The following is a 16,159-nucleotide window of genomic DNA, read 5'->3' as shown; positions in this document are numbered from 1 at the left end:
TCTTAAATATAATTATATAACCTATATATTATATATAGATATCTATATATAATATATAGATACCTATATATAATATATAATATATATATATATATATATATATATTTATATAGAATAAATATAATCTATAAGGATATAATTTAAATAAGTGAATATCACTTATTTGATGTGTTGATAAACTTCAAGACTGTCATTCAAAGCTTGATCAGTAAGAAGCCATCCTGTTTTTGGTGGTGTTCTCACCATATATGTATACTGTTTAAGGTAAAATTAGTTCCAGGAAACCAGTTAGAAGCAATTATAATCAATGCCCTTATTAGAAAGAAAACTCCTAACATGGGTGAAATAATCTATTTTTTCTAAATAGAAGAAGGGTTGAGAGCCCAGGACAAAATTACAGAAACAAATATTTGCCATTCCCACTCCATTCTTTCCAGTCTTCTCTTCTTCTACCCCTGTGCTTTTTAGTTCGTGGGTAAAAATCTACTGTATATTTCATTTCTGTTAGAGAGTAGTTTTATGTCACCAGTGAGCATTGTTCCCTTGCCCTAAAGGTGACAAGGGCAGGGAATGAGTAATAAAGCAAAGGTATTCAGCTAAAGTAACCTGAAGTAGGAAGCATCAGATACTGCTGCACTCTTCTGACTTGTCCCATGAACCACTCAGGTGTGACATATCAGCATGGTATCTAACTACAAAGATGTGGCTTTTCATTTTTTTTGTTATTATTATTTTCCCTCCTATTATTAGTATAAATTGGTTTCTGTGCAGGAGATAGCAGTAATTGTAATTATCATATTGAAGACAAGGTGCCTGTGGACTCTCTAGATCTTCTCCCAGTGTCTTTGCATATTTTCTGCATATTGTCAGTTGTACTCAATTCTTTGTAGAGGAAAAGTTTTTCCATCAGAAAAACACAAGTATGTAACCAAAAGTGAGAGAGGTACATTTGGGAGAAAAAAACTTCAGCCATTGTCCACATTAGTGACCAGAATGTAATTTCTGATACATGGTTACATTAATGGTGTTCATCTGTTTTGATCTAAAATAATAGAAGCATTGATTAAATTAGTAATTGCAGCTCTTGAGCTACCAGCAGTTCTAGAGATAGTAGGCAAAAAACATCACTGCTATAAGTAGTTTGAAATCAATAGGATTAATGCATTTTCCCCTCTCTGTAGGGCAGTTAAATTGGAAGATAAGCACCATTGTGTTTAAGATAACTTCACAAGTTTATGATTTATAAAATACCATGATAATGCCTTGTTATATCTTCTCAGCTTAGTGTAAAGCAATGGTATTAAATCTCTGTAAAACAGGAAGACCTAGCACTAAGCACCCAACTATAGAAAACACTGCTATTTCTTTAGCCTGCTATGACTGAGAGATGCCACAGGGTGTGTGGTTTGTGAGATACATAAGAACTTTGCTGAAGGTTTCTTTAGGAAAGAGAAGAAAGCATTTCCTCTGCTTACTAGAAAATTATGTTAAAGGCAACAAGATGTACAAATCACTTATCTGTACATTTTATATTTTCCTATCATCTTTATTTTCAAGCACTTGATAAGAGATTTTCTGTCTAGGTTTGGTGTCAACCAAGAACATCAGTTTTTTTATTTTTTATTTTTTTTCCCCTTGGAACTGTATTTTTTAGTGAAAAGTTACCTTAGAGTAAAACTGGGCATGCCTTCAAACAAGCCACGGTAAAAAGTGAGAGTACACAAGTGGTGTCCATGCTAGTTAACAGGTTAGAATCATGCTGAGCCCAGCCAAGAGTGATTAGTGAAAAGGTAGAGAGAGAGGGAACAAGAGTCACTAAGCATCAGCTTGAACCAGCAGATAAAAGTGTAGGGAACCCCCCAAAATGATGTTATGTTGTTGCTATAAAACTACTAATAAAATTGTCAATAAAAATATAAAAAACAGAAGAACAATAAAGAGGTCTCACCCCCAAGCCCCCTACAAATCTTTAAGAGGAATACAGCCATAGAGCTCCAGCAAATGAGAACATATCTGAATTTTTGTCATTTTTGGGTTAGTTTTTTCAGCAGATAAGTTCAAATTTTGGTGGTAAGGTACAGTTATGTCGCTCAAAAGCTGAGTGCTTACAAAGACCATAGCTATTCAGAGGATGGATTTTAAGTCTAAAGGCTTGCCTTTTGGAAAATTTCCCTAAGAGCATTAAAGTAACATATGAGTTTTCAGTATGTCATTTGGAGCCTGCAGTTTTCCCCAAAGTCACTGATCAAGATAGAAAAGCAATGAAAGAATATAAATGTAGCTTCTATATGATATTCAAAGTTTGAATTACAGCATGACATTTTTACCAACATAGCCCAAATCTCTTTTAAGGTTATAAAATAGTTTGCTCTTTGACTATAACTCTACAGCTAATCCACACAGATGTGGAAGCAGAGGAAAGCAGCTGTTGAAGATGTCTTTTCCTTGATCTCTTCCAGCCTTCTGGTGGAGAGGAGGAATCAGAGGCAGGTGGGGATGTCTGGGACATCTTAAGTTTCTTCCCGTATATGTTTATAAACAGCACTGCTGCTAAGTCAGTTTTGTGATAGCACATAGCTTGTATGCATGGAAATAGGGTAACAGTCGAATCATCTCTTAGAGTGTATGTGGCCCATATCTAAATGATGGCAGTCCTAAACACATTGCGGCATAGCTTCTTTTGATGATGAGCTATGACATTACTTAACTAATGTAAATGAAAACAGTGCTTCAGGGTAATTAAGATATAGGTCTATGAAGAGAAGTTGTTACAACATGCAGTGGAACCATGAAACTGACAAGTGACAAGGGCTTTTTATCTTTCACATTTCAGACAATATTTTGTTGATGAGAGGCTAGACATACGGTGTTAAAAGACTGACATAATAATTTTGCAGATGCTAAAACAGTGTTAGAACAGATATACAGAAAAAGGTAGGTGTTTGTGTATATATGTATATAGTCTCCTAAAATGCACAGGAAAATTGTCACTTTCAATATTAAAATACAAGTATCAAAACAGAATCATTTATATTTGCAAAAATACCAAATGTGCACCATTCCAATATTCTTACAGGAGTGGATGTCAACTCTTGGTCCCAACTAATGTCTGGTATTGATGGTTTTAAGTGCAACTTTCCACTCATGAGTAGAAAGTTATTCTATATGCCAAAAATTAGAAGCAGTTTTTGAAATTTGGCAGACAAAATAGTGAAAAGCTATTTTCAAAGATACATATTTTGAAGATTATATACCTTAAATGCAGACAGAAATGGAAAGAAAACAGTATTAAAGAAGTGAGCAATGAGAATATGCATGAGGGAAAGTACACTTTTTATTTAATGGAATAATTAAGTTTCCAAATACCTGTATTATTTAAGCCTAGCTGTCACATTGCAAGGAACTGAATACAAAGATAAAATTAAGCTATAAAGACAAACCACTGCAAGAAGGAGAGCAAAATCTCATATTTTTGTTGCTTTGAAACTGACCATTAGGTGAGTGCTGTTCATCTCACCTAATTTTAGATATCTACAGTAAAGTTGTTGGCTTCTTAGATAGTCACTCTGCCCCTCCCTTTAGAGTCAGGGTAGAGATTTTAGGGCCATTAGTTTGACTCACTTTAGACACTGTTTTTAGTCTGACTCACTTTAGTCAATGTTTTTCAGTGAGACAGATTGACCCTTAAAAATAACCTGCTTTTGTGCCTCTGTCTGTAAGAAAAATGTGGATGTCCATCTTTAGTATTGCAGTTAACCCTAGAGCTTAGGCTGTGATGCAAAAGGAGGGCTCCATCTCTTCCAGACAAGTATTTGAGGATAATAATGGCAATCAGCATCATCTTGTGTATAGCCAGATGTTGCTGATTCCATGGCATTCTCCATAGCTAAATTTAGGAGAATAGTAACTTTGAGACAGATAGTTTCTAGGTCATTAGAGCTTAAAAAATGGATAATAGAGATAAAACAAGAGATGAGAGCTGTCAGTCTTTCCATATGGAACTCTTCTGGTTTTGTGCAGAAGCAGAGCAACAACACAGCTAACGAGTGGATGTTTTGAGCGCTATGTTAGTTGTTGACATGTGCTCCAGGCCCACTCTAGCTACCTCTATCACTTTTGCATATTGTCCTCAGCACTAAGTTTCTACCAGCAAGATCTTGTATGACTTTATGGGGTGTATGGGTCTAAGGCATTTGGGGAGTGATGAAGGAGGTGCATGTCTGTATGTGTGTCTGAATGTTTGTTGTTTTGTTTTGTTTGTTTTTGCATTCCCCCTGGGTCTGGGAATGAGCATTTCTTGTTGCATCTATTGCAGGCCATCCTTTTAATCTGATATTGGAGAACACCCTCCCAAAAAAAGGTCTGGTCTTGCAAACTGGGCCAAGTGGCTCCTACTTGAGAATCCAACACCACAGCAAGGTGGATCACTGATCTAACTGGTAAATAGCAGTTCAACAATCAAGCCTGTCAACCTGCTCAGTGTTTCTCCTGGGGAAGGATATTACAGCATACTGACTTTTTTGGCACTGCCTTTTCCCCCCCGTGAGCCCAAAAATTAAATTAGGGTTCACGTTTCTCCTTAGTTCTAAATACCTAGACTTGTTCTTTTAGATTTAGCCCTTCTTACTTAATTACTTACAGCTTTAGTAGCAATGTTAGTTGTTCAGTAAGATTACCTGGTGATCAAAACGACCACCAGATTTATCATTCACAAGTGAGTGCTATGCAATCTGTAACCTCACTTGCTGCCAAACAGAAACAGAAGCAATGACGTTCTGCATAGGGCTCTGTTAACCGTCCTGTGGCAGAGTTCAGAAGGTTTGAATGGGTAAGGGCCACCTGATGGAAGTGCAGCTTCAATATGCAAAGCATTCTGGTCAGTTTTGTATGATTTTAATCAAAAGTATCTGTATAAAACTTTTCAATGCTGAAGGAGAACTTGCATTTTTATTGGGAGCAATCTATGGTGTGAACAGAATACTGCTTGAAGTGGAGACTTTGGGTATGTATTGTTCTCACTGCCTGATACATTCAAGTATTGTTTGGTGATCATGAAATTCAGCGTATGTTGTGCTTTTGTTAAACTGTGTTTGTGAAAACTGTAGTATACAGCAGTTCAAGAGCAGGCAAATATACTTGCCTAAAAATAACACCATTGGCCCACAAACGTGCCCATTCACATGGAATACTCTTATAATTCACTTTCATACTTTTTTTCATTTTCCTTTACACTGAAGTCTTTTAAAAAGTTCTGTGAGGCTTTGTGGAACGTAATCTGTCATTATGAGATATAGCACACTGGAGAAATATTAGAGAAAACATCTTTCTACTGTTCTGAACCCTTTTGTCACAGAATTTTTATGCCACTACTTGGCTTCCTATCTGCTGGTTGTTATGTTTATTCTATTTCTTACAAAACAACCTTATTAGCTCTCTCTCAGTGGCGTGTTCTTTTAGACACTGAATTTGGAAATTCAAATTAATTTTCTGTATACCAGTCTGAAATATTTTGTGGTTGTCTCTGCTGCTTCATGATTCAGAGAAGAAGCCACTTAAAATACTCTTATGTTAAGTCTTCACAAGTACTAGAGTTCCTTTTACCAGATTCAAAGCTGACCTCATTCTTCTTTATGTCACACATCAACACACATATAACCTCTTCATTATACTTGGAAATGTCTCTATCTCACCTTATCTGAATGTGAAGTTAATTTTTGGAAACATACTTTCATACTTTATAGATAAGTACTGTAGGTTTAAATTTATTAAGACTGCTTCAGGTTGCGTGCCCTACTTGGGAAGACTACTTGGGAAGAGAGGGTAAAAAAATAAAAAAAAAAAAAAAAAAAAAAAAAAAAAGGAGAAAGTTCAATAATACAGCTTCTCAAGTTAGGACTAAAACCTTGTAAATCTGTGTCATCAGCAGCATCTTTTAAAAGATGGAACAAATGGTGACATCTGGGAGCCAATTCATCATTTAATTAAATTATCCTGTAATGAAATCTGCCTTAATGAGATTAATTTTAATTATTAATAAGGAACTGACATGGGCACAAGGCACCATAAATAATAAATGGAAGCTGTGTCTGCTCTGTTTCTGAGAAAGGACCTACTTTAGAAGAGCAGTGCTTTTTGTGAAGTTATGGTGGTTTGTTTGTTTTTGTTTTTTTTGTTTTGGTTTTTGCACTGTCACTATTTCTGTTGTGTTGAGTTTAGTTTCTGTTTAAGCTTTAAGCTTAAGCAGAATTTTCATCCCTATACTAGGAGTAAGTGTTAATGTTTAAATATTTAATTTGATTCAGTCATTATATAACCAGTGACCTTCACTATTCCAGAAGTTAATATCTACTTTTGTTTTCATATCTAACAACAGTGAAGTTAATTTTTGGAAACATACTTTATAGATCAGTACTGTAGGTTTAAATTTATTAAGACTGCTTAAAGTGTGCCATTCTTTGGCTCATCTGTGCTATCACACCTGTATTTATATGCATATATGTGCTTGTACACGTGCAGGTTTTCCCTTATTCTGCTGTAATGTCCATTTTCATGTGTATTACGTTAGTGTAATTTATATTATGAATGCTGTTAATAGAGACTTTTGTGACTTGGCTATAATATAAGTCTATCTGGGAAGCGTGGCTGGCATGTGAGAAATGATCCTTGTGGGTACCAGCCACAAACACTCTGAGCCTTGTCACGATCATCTTACATGTGGAGTGAACCCTTCTGCCTTTATCTCCATCAGTGAGCAGAACACCACTGTGCTCTGACTTGCCAAATGCAGACTAGCTCCATAGAGCTGAAGGTGATTATTCACTACTCACAAAATGATTATTTCTTTGGCATCCCGGGCTGTGCATGTTACCTGTCATATTAATTCCTTTTTTATTTTTTTTTATTTTTTTAACTCCGTAATTCCATGAGTATTTGCTTTTCCTTTTTTGTCTTTGTTTTCAAGTTGAAAAATCATTTTACTTCAGAAAGAATAATAAAATCAAAGTTAGAACAAGAGCTGTTGATAGTGAGTAATATCAGTAATGACCTTCCACAAGTTCTTGAATGCAATTTTTGTGGGCTACCATTAGCCTGCTCACCTGATGGCACAGCCCATGCTTGAGCCTCATTAAATGTGAGAATGAGTAAGGAAGTGAACAGACTCCTCTCCAATTTGAGGAAATTCCTTCTTCTGTAGCTGTTTTGGGTTAGATTCAAGGTCATTTTCAGAAGAATATCTCTTCTCAGCTCAGCCTGGATGTGCTGGTGAAGAGGCATGACAGTACTTTGTGGCCTTTAGGTGCTGAAGGGGAACCATTGGCACTGGAGGTATAAATAAAAGATATGGAAAACAAAATTACAGTGGTTGGACCTTATAAGGTCATTACGTTGCTTGTAACAAACAGGTTGGGTTAGAAAATGAAGATGAGTTGCCGACAGTAAAAAAAAAAAAAAAATAATAAAATAAAAATTAACTGAGATCATATCTGAGAAGCGTGTTGAGCACAGTGTGATCTCCCAAGCACATCACAGGACATACTTGCAGAGCTTGTCCTACTTTCTGGTATACATTTCTCCCATGCTACTAAGCAATGAAATTCCCCTTAGTTTTCAGTCCTTCTGTAACAGTCTTGATTAACCAGTTGTTCTCTGGACACCCAGTACCCTGAGCTGGTGGAAGGGAATGGGGAGCAGAATGTGGCCCCCACAATCCACGAGGAAATGGTTGGCAACCTGCTACAGCATTTGGATGTACACAAGTCAATGGGGCCGGATGGGATCCACCCGAGGGTACTGAGGGAACTGGCGGAGGAGCTGGCCAAGCCACTTTCCATCATTTTTCGGCAGTCCTGGCTATCGGGGGAGGTCCCACTCAACTGGCGGCTAGCAAACGTGACGCCCATCTACAAGAAGGACCAGAGGGTAGACCCGGGGAACTATAGGCCTGTTAGTTTAACATCAGTGCCAGGGAAGCTGATGGAGTAGATTATCTTGGGTGTCATCATGCGGCACTTGCAGGGCAAGCAGGCGATCAGGCCTAGTCAACATGGGTTTATGAAGGGCAGGTCCTGCTTGATGAACCTGATCTCCTTCTATGACAAGGTGACACACTTAGTGGATGAGGGAAAGGCTGTGGACGTGGTCTACCTTGACTTCAGTAAGGCATTTGACACCATTCCCCACAGCATTCTCCTCAGGAAACTGGCTGCTCATGGCTTGGACTGGCGCACACTTCGCTGGGTTAAGAGCTGGCTGGATGGCCGGGCCCAGAGAGTTGTGGTGAATGGAGTCAAATCCGGTTGGAGGCCGGTCACTAGTGGAGTCCCCCAGGGCTTGGTACTGGGGCCAGTCCTCTTTAACATCTTTATCGATGATCTAGATGAGGAGATTGAGTGCACCCTCAGTAAGTTTGCAGACGACACCAAGTTAGGTGCATGTGTTGATCTGCTCGAGGGTAGGAAGGCTCTGCAGGAGGATCTGGATAGGCTGGACCGATGGGCCGAGGCCAACAGTATGAAGTTCAACAAGGCCAAGTGCCTGGTCCTGCACCAACAACCCCAAACCCCAACAACCCCAAACAGCGCTACAGGCTGGGAGATGTGTGGTTAGAAAGCTGCCTGGCAGAGAAGGACCTGGGAGTATTGGTTGACAGTCGGCTGAATATGAGCCAACAGTGTGCTCAGGCAGCCAAAAAGGCCAGCAGCATCCTGGCTTGCATAAGAAACAGCGTGGCCAGCAGGTCCAGGGAAGTGATTGTCCCCCTGTACTCAGCTCTGGTGAGGCCGCACCTTGAGTACTGCGTTCAGTTTTGGGCCCCTCGCTACAAGAAGGACATGGAGGTGCTCGAGCAAGTCCAGAGAAGGGCAACGAAGCTGGTGAAGGGTCTGGAGAACAAGTCTTACGAGGAGCGGATGAGGGAGCTGGGACTGTTTAGCCTGGAGAAGAGGAGGCTCAGGGGTGACCTTATTGCACCCTACAGGTACCTGGAAGGAGGCTGTAGCGAGGTGGGGGTTGGTCTATTCTCCCACGTGCCTGGTGACAGGATGAGAGGGAATGGGCTAAAGTTGTGCCAGGGGAGGTTTAGGTTGAATATTAGGAAGAACTTCTTTACTGAACGGGTTGTTAGTCACTGGAATAGGCTGCCCGGGGAAGTGGTTGAGTCACCATCCCTGGAGGTCTTTAAAAGAAGTTTAGATGTAGAGCTTGGGGATATGGTATAGTGGAAGATTTGTTAGCGTTAGGTCAGAGGTTGGACTCGGTGATCTTGGAGGTCTCTTCCAATCTAGACTATTCTGTGATTCTGTGATTAAAAATTTCCCAGGACCTGGTTCCTTTCCCCAGCCTCACCCAACAGATTCCCCTCAGCTTTGCTTCTGCCTTGTGTACAAACAAGGGTAGCCTGTGCTGACCTGATAAGCCTGACTGGAGTGAGATGATTTTATCCAAAGTTATTTGCATGTCCCTACCTCAATTCCGGGAATGTGACGTGACCCCCAGTGCTAACACAGATTGTATTCATTTGGGATCTGCATGTACCTCCAAACTGAATACCTCATGCCTTACTAGAGGGACATGTGTCAGTTGGTTTTGAGCAACTGAGCTCAGTGTTGTAAATTCCCTGGTGCTGGCCAGTCAGCCCTTGTTGTCACTGTGTTCTGTTAAAATGCCGGACAATCTGTGGCAGAGCAAAATGTTCCACTGTGTATTAGCAGTCAGGTTTACTGACCTGCGTTAGTTGGATTCCTACATATATCGCTACATTGCAATCAAACTTAAATTTGGACTTGTTCTCCAGGAGCTGATCCAAAGTGCACTGATGCATAGAGGAGTCTTCCAAGTTACTGCTGTAGGCTTTGGAATGAGTTGAGTATTATAACGCAGGCTGGAAACATTCAAAGAAGAGTCACTATTTCTCACACACACAGACACACTTGGATGTATTCAAATGATTCATTATTTAAAGCTTATGCAGAATATTTTGTTCAACAGCTACAAGTAAAAATATTACTAACCAGTCAGAAGAGAGAAAATTCACTTCTGCCATGGCGGCCTGGCAGATGTTAGAAAATCTGTTTTTGAGGGTGGGTGTGCAAACACACCTGTGAGTTTGCAAAGTTGTCTACTGATCCAACTCATTTCTATCTTTCAATGAGAATTTTTCAATGAGAAATATTTCACTGACCTGTAGATTTATTTTCATGTTCTTTTCAGCTTCTCCCAGATGCTTTCAACAGATGAGAGATTGAAGGGTAATAATGGCTAGTCTTTATATATTTAACATAACATCCCATTCCTTCTACAAGCATATGTTGAGATGTGGACAAATGTTTAATATCATTGTTAAACTGCAAAATTAAACCTTGGCCAGTTGGACATGATCTACTTGGAAGAGCACAGCTCTGTAGAACATTCTGGTAGTCTTCTGGGCAGGACAGCCATAATCATTTGCAGAACCCTAATTGCATTGGCTCAAAGTCAAAACTACCCCCAAGCCATTAACTTAGCCTTTTCTTGGCTTCTGAGAAATGTCTGCTCCCTACTATTTGTAAGTGGACATAAACCCTGTGCATTTGGACTTGTTTCTTTATACTTTGTTCCAGGTTCCAAAGTCCTAGTTGGTTCCCACTGAGTTTAAAGTATCCCATTTGAAACGATGTTTTCATTAGTCTTATCACCCTTGCATACTGATCTGCTTTTGATCTGATTAGGTCTGTGTCTATTCTATAATTGGTTTATCCACATTTCCTAATGTATAAATGGATAAGGAGATCTAAGATGAGATATCTAACTTGCCAAGAAATTGGAATTTGTAAGTTCAGCCAATCTAGATATCCACTCGCTTTCTGATGTATACATATGAATGTAAATTGGTTTCAGTCATTTAATTTACATACCAAAGAGCCAGAAGAAGGTGTTAGTTACTATAACAGTGGGTAAATAACTTATTAATGAGTGCTCCTTTTAGCTGTGTTTCCTGTTTAGCCTCTCTCCTGACTGTTCAGTCATTAACAATGTCATTATAAGCTAAAACATATTTAAATAATTCAAATTAAGAGATAATGCATACAGGGATGTAATTGAAATTTTGTGAATGAATATGGATAAAAAATTCCCTGTTTTACAATTCTAGACTCACTCACTTTGCTCTTAAGTCCTGTTTTGACAGCCCAAGAGTCTAAAGATCAAGCTAACAGAGAAATGTGTCCTAGACAGTTCAGAGTATGCTGGGTCTGGCCCATGACTGCCTATGAATTTCTTAGAATTAACCCTAGCCTTTCTACGTTCTAGAGTTGCCTGGTTTAAGTCCATGTGATTTTAATCACCATTTTTAACCATGATTTAAACTACCCATAAAAATAAAGTTTTTATTTTCTGTTTTTGTTTGTTTTTGTTTGTGTTTATTAGCATTTTGAAATTGTTTTTCTCTAGAAACCTTCATTGTCATTGACAGTTTAATCATTAAACATGGATTTGTCTTGAATGACATCTGAAAAGTGAGTATTTGGGGAAATAATTGTCTTTTAAAGTAATTTTAAGGACTTCAGCAGCTTCTGAATCTCAGTTCATATTTTGTTAGATCTAAGGAAACTTCATTTTTACTTGATAAAAATTTAAAGTTAAACTCATTATTCAGATCAACCTGCAGTTTGAATGCAAATCAGAATTCCACCCAACTTCAGAAAACAAAACAAAACAACAACAACAAAAAAACATTTATTTAATTGAAATAAAACTGCCTTAAGTAATTTGAATACATAACAAATATTTTAATGCACAACTAAAGGATTTATTATACAAGAGAATTATTAATAACAATTACAAAGTGAACAACTCATCATATTTGGACAGATTTTCAGTACCACATGGATACATTAAGGTATGGAAAGGTATACAGAAGGATTCTTTTTCTTTACAGAAATATGTTACAAATGAAACTACTGATTTCTGGAGGAAAAAAAAAAAAAAAGAGAGAGAGAGAGAGAGTTTGAATTGAGAATTAAGTTTCTTCCTGCTTGGACACCGTTCATGTTCTCTGTACCAAAAAACTTCAAAAAGTAACTGGTAGAGCTCAGCTTCTCTTACTTGATTTGTTATTTATGATTTGGAAAAGTGTAAATTTCCTGCTTTTTCCATTCTTAATTGAGTTCCTTTATGTTAGAGTTATAAAAACTTAATTTCTCTTGAAAGAAAACTGAAACAATGTCTGGGAAAACTCATTTCTGTGCAAGTGAAAATAAAACGCTTATCTGAGAAAAACAATTGCCAACATTTTCTCCATTGTATATTGTAAAACAAGGCAATTGAATAATATAATTCTTTAGTTTAACTTTTTAATCTTGTGTTATACTTAAAAGTTTTTCTTTCTATTTTTGTCTGAGATTAAAATATTCTCATTTATGTTCAATAAAGACTCAATAACACAATTTAAAAATAATCCTGTTAACTCAATAATTTCAGTGTTTTATTGTCAGTCTACTGACAAAATTACAGGTACTACTTTAAAAATATTTTAAAATTATGCCTTGATTTAAGTGTGTTTGTTTTTAATTTTATTTATTTATTTATTTTAAGTTTTGATACACAAAGCAAACCCAATTTTTAATTATTATTATTATTATTTTACTATTAAACTATATATATCATTTAATATGTTGCTTCTCTGACAGTTTTTCATATGATGGATACAAGTTTTCTGGAATGTTTTGGTACATTTAATTATTTCTGTGAGTCTTTAAAGATACTGTAATAGCACTTTTAAAGAAAGTGGGCCTCTCTTTAGCAAGACAATCTTGCAGAAAGCCATATTCATCACAGCTTTGGACAGTTTTCACGAGTGATCAGGCCTCCTTTCCTCCTCAGCAGACTTTTCAGTTTTAATCTGATAGGCTTTTGAACCAACTTCCTGAAGGTGGAGGTGCACTAAATCACAAGAGTCAGCTCTTCATAACTGCACAACTTTCAAACCTTGTATAACCTAGACATTGAGACAAAATCTGAAAGATGCTTCTTGTTAGCCAGTTTTATATTGTAATGATTATCCTGATTTATTCTCAAGGCTGGTGAATTTTAACTGTATCCTATCAAAATCTTTTTTTTTTTTTTTTTTTTTTCCAGTCACCCTCTTCAGTGCTATTTTTTTCTCAAATTCATGGGTAACTTCTAAGAATCTTGCATAATATAACATTTTTTACTAGTAATTTTCTCCCTTTTTACTATTTGCATGGATCCTCTTTATATTCATTCTCAGTTTTAGTTTCCTTTGAGCTGAAATAGATATATATGAATCTGCTTTCTAACCCTCAGAAAATGGCTTATGTTTAATGTAATTTTGCAGAACTCAGCTGATTTCTTGAACACCCTGAAATCTAAGAATGTGTACTATTTTATTGTAAAAATAGAGGTGTGAAAAACTCCATCTCCCATCTTCAAGGGCCCGTGGCTTCTTCTTTTTCTGTGCTGGTAAACTGATGAGGTTATGATAAATAATTAGGAAAAACAATACTTTTTTTTTTTTCTTTCTTTTTTTATGCAGTGGAAAGCTCTTGTCACACAGTGTCAAATGAAAGACATTAATTAGTGTTTTCCTAATTCTCAAGGTTTAATTGTTCATTCATATCTTCTTCTGAAACATTCCAACATCTCTCTTTTATATATGATTTTCTGTATTTCATTGAGATAATAGCTGTTTCAAACTACTTGCATCCCCAGAATTCATCTTTGATCTACTTCATTTATTCTAAAACTTGGTGCACTTCCAGCTCCTATTTGTGTTCCTTTCCCAATAAGCAACTCTGAAACAATGTGTCCCTCTGAGACTGCAAAACTAACCTAGCAATCTGTGGTTGTCACTCCCTTTTTGTCTATATGGTAAATCTTATTATAGAAACCAAAAGTTTAGATTTTGTTTAACTAAGAAATAAAGTGTCAGCTTCAAGGGTCAAGTGTTAGGTTTCTTAACTGTAGAAAAATCTTGGGTTAAACTTACAAAATTGATCATCTGTTTAAATACAATAATAAAAGAGTTTGCACCATTGCTTCAGGCATCTAAATTTACACAGATATTTAGGGAACCCAAGTTCAGGTTTATCCCACCTACTTCCCCTTTGAGAAGTGAGCCAGTGAAGAGATGTGGCCTCTGAAACAGTGAAATGGGTCTTGATCTGCAGCATCTCCTGATGAAAGAGTCTCTGGAATGAACAAGTTCCTGAATTGGGCTGTTAATCTTTGTTAACTATTCAGAAAAAGTAGGAGGAGTAGAGTTGTGTTGTAGAGTTGTGTAGCCCTAAAGGGGCTTCACACAAAATGTTAAGGTTACCCTATGTCTGGTGTTGAGACTCTTCCAGTATTTCTGTGCTACTACACAGAGGGAGGGAGGGAAATCTGCCCTCTATATTAAATTCTGTTCGTCAACCTGCTGTGGATTTGGAAGAATTATGGAATTCTGATATGAGAAATGGAAATTAATAAAGATAGTCAAAAACCCAACCCTTCTTTATGGACTGAGGCTCATATAGTTGACAGGTGAGTGCAGAAATGCATACTCAATAATGAATAGGACAGGGACTGTAAGTCAAGTCCTGCAATTGAGGGAGTATTGAAAGAAAATGAAATATTTTTCAAACTAATAAAAGAAATATTTTCCTACCAACACATAATAAAGGTTTATAATTCATTGCCACTAGAGAACATGGAGGCTAAAATTTGAGTTTTGTATGACTCAGATTATTTCATGAAAAATAAGATCATCCACAAATATTAATTAGTTTTGATTTATCCAGATATAAATATGTATATTTCTCACAGGAAAAAAAAAAAAAAAATCAATGGAGAATAAAGGTAAGACTGAATTCCTTGTAATGTCAGGTTATTCCATAACTACACTGTACAATGGGGAGACTGTATCTACTTTTAAAATAATCAGTTATGCCCACTTCCAAAAATATTTCATTGTATACTCTACAACCCAAAGATCTCATCTGGTAACTTAATTCGTAATAGAGACAGAAGGTAGAGATACCATGGTTGATATCCTGAGCTATCAGCCAGATCTGGAGTGCAGCAGTTGCTGGGAAAAAAAAAAAAATAATAATAATTTCCTTCTGCTGCCAATTTGTCTCTGCTCCCCTCTCATGCAGATATTTGTGTAAAAAGGACTTCTGTTGTAACTCCCTTTCTTTTTACCCAATCCTTCTGTGCAGGCACAGTCAGGCATTCATTTATTTTTTTAAAATATCGGTTTGAAACTGCCTTTTACTCTTCAGTGCTTTTAATGCAGCTCTTGGACGCTCACAGCAGGGACAGAAAGCAGAACTAGAGCTATATTTAGTAACAGGGTACTATTTGCTTGGGCCCTGCCTCTGTCCAGATGCGATACTTTTGGGCCAAATCGGCATGAATCTTGCATACATGGCTTTGGCAGCCAGTAATGCCATGCACTCTGAATATATGATAGAAGTTTTCTTGTAGTGAAGTAACTGTGCTTTACTTCAGTTTGGTATTTTAGTTACTAGCTTGCATATTTCCTCTCTCTGCTCTGCACCTCAAGATATTTCAAAGATTTCTTAGTATTTCCTAATATTCCCTTGAACTCTAGCTAAAACTGAAGTTATTTTTAGTGGATTCATTTTGAATGAGTATGTGTTTTTGAGTGGTTTCAAATCTCTGGAGCTATATTTTTATGCACTATATACATTTTTCAATAACATCTCGAAGTATTTGTAGCTCTCTAGAAATAAGTGTGCTGTGTAAGTCTCATTTCTAATTACACACATTACAATGTGATGTTGTTTTTGTTGAGAAAGCCAACAATTACAAACCTGGTAAAGAGAATTTTAAATATCTTGACTTGACATATCAGATGGAAGGACTTGAAATATCAGATGGAAGCTTAACCATATTCTATTTCTGGTTCCATTCAGGTAGTGATTTTCACATATGCCTAACTGCACACTAAATAATCTTATTAAAACCAATGAAACAATTCACATGTGAAGAAGTAAACATATGCATAAGCATTTTTACAGTTTGTGCCAAACACTCTCACTGGCTTAGAAACCAGTATTTAAAAAGAAATACCTTTCCTGAATGTACATCTCCAAAACACTTTCTTGTATTCTAAAAATTGGCAAACTACAGTTGTGTCTGTCTGACAAAGAAGAAA

The 16,159-nt window shown here is 36.9% G+C and overlaps 1 protein-coding gene and 1 long non-coding RNA gene across 17 annotated transcripts in view; both read left to right on the top strand.

Annotated features, from left to right (window-relative positions):
- The window catches only part of EYA4 (EYA transcriptional coactivator and phosphatase 4), a 155,250-nt gene that overhangs the window by 43,424 nt on the left and 95,667 nt on the right, over window positions 1–16,159 (top strand). The window lies entirely within an intron of this gene.
- LOC118164147 lies at window positions 4,844–5,803 on the top strand. The gene is made up of 2 exons (XR_004749357.1): window positions 4,844–5,701; window positions 5,771–5,803. It is a non-coding gene; the product is annotated as an uncharacterized LOC118164147 (long non-coding RNA).

The sequence above is a fragment of the Oxyura jamaicensis genome, chromosome 3 (genome assembly GCF_011077185.1).
Source record: "Oxyura jamaicensis isolate SHBP4307 breed ruddy duck chromosome 3, BPBGC_Ojam_1.0, whole genome shotgun sequence".
NCBI classification, from domain to species: Eukaryota; Metazoa; Chordata; class Aves; order Anseriformes; family Anatidae; genus Oxyura; species Oxyura jamaicensis.
This window is presented reverse-complemented; position numbering and strand designations above follow the sequence as displayed.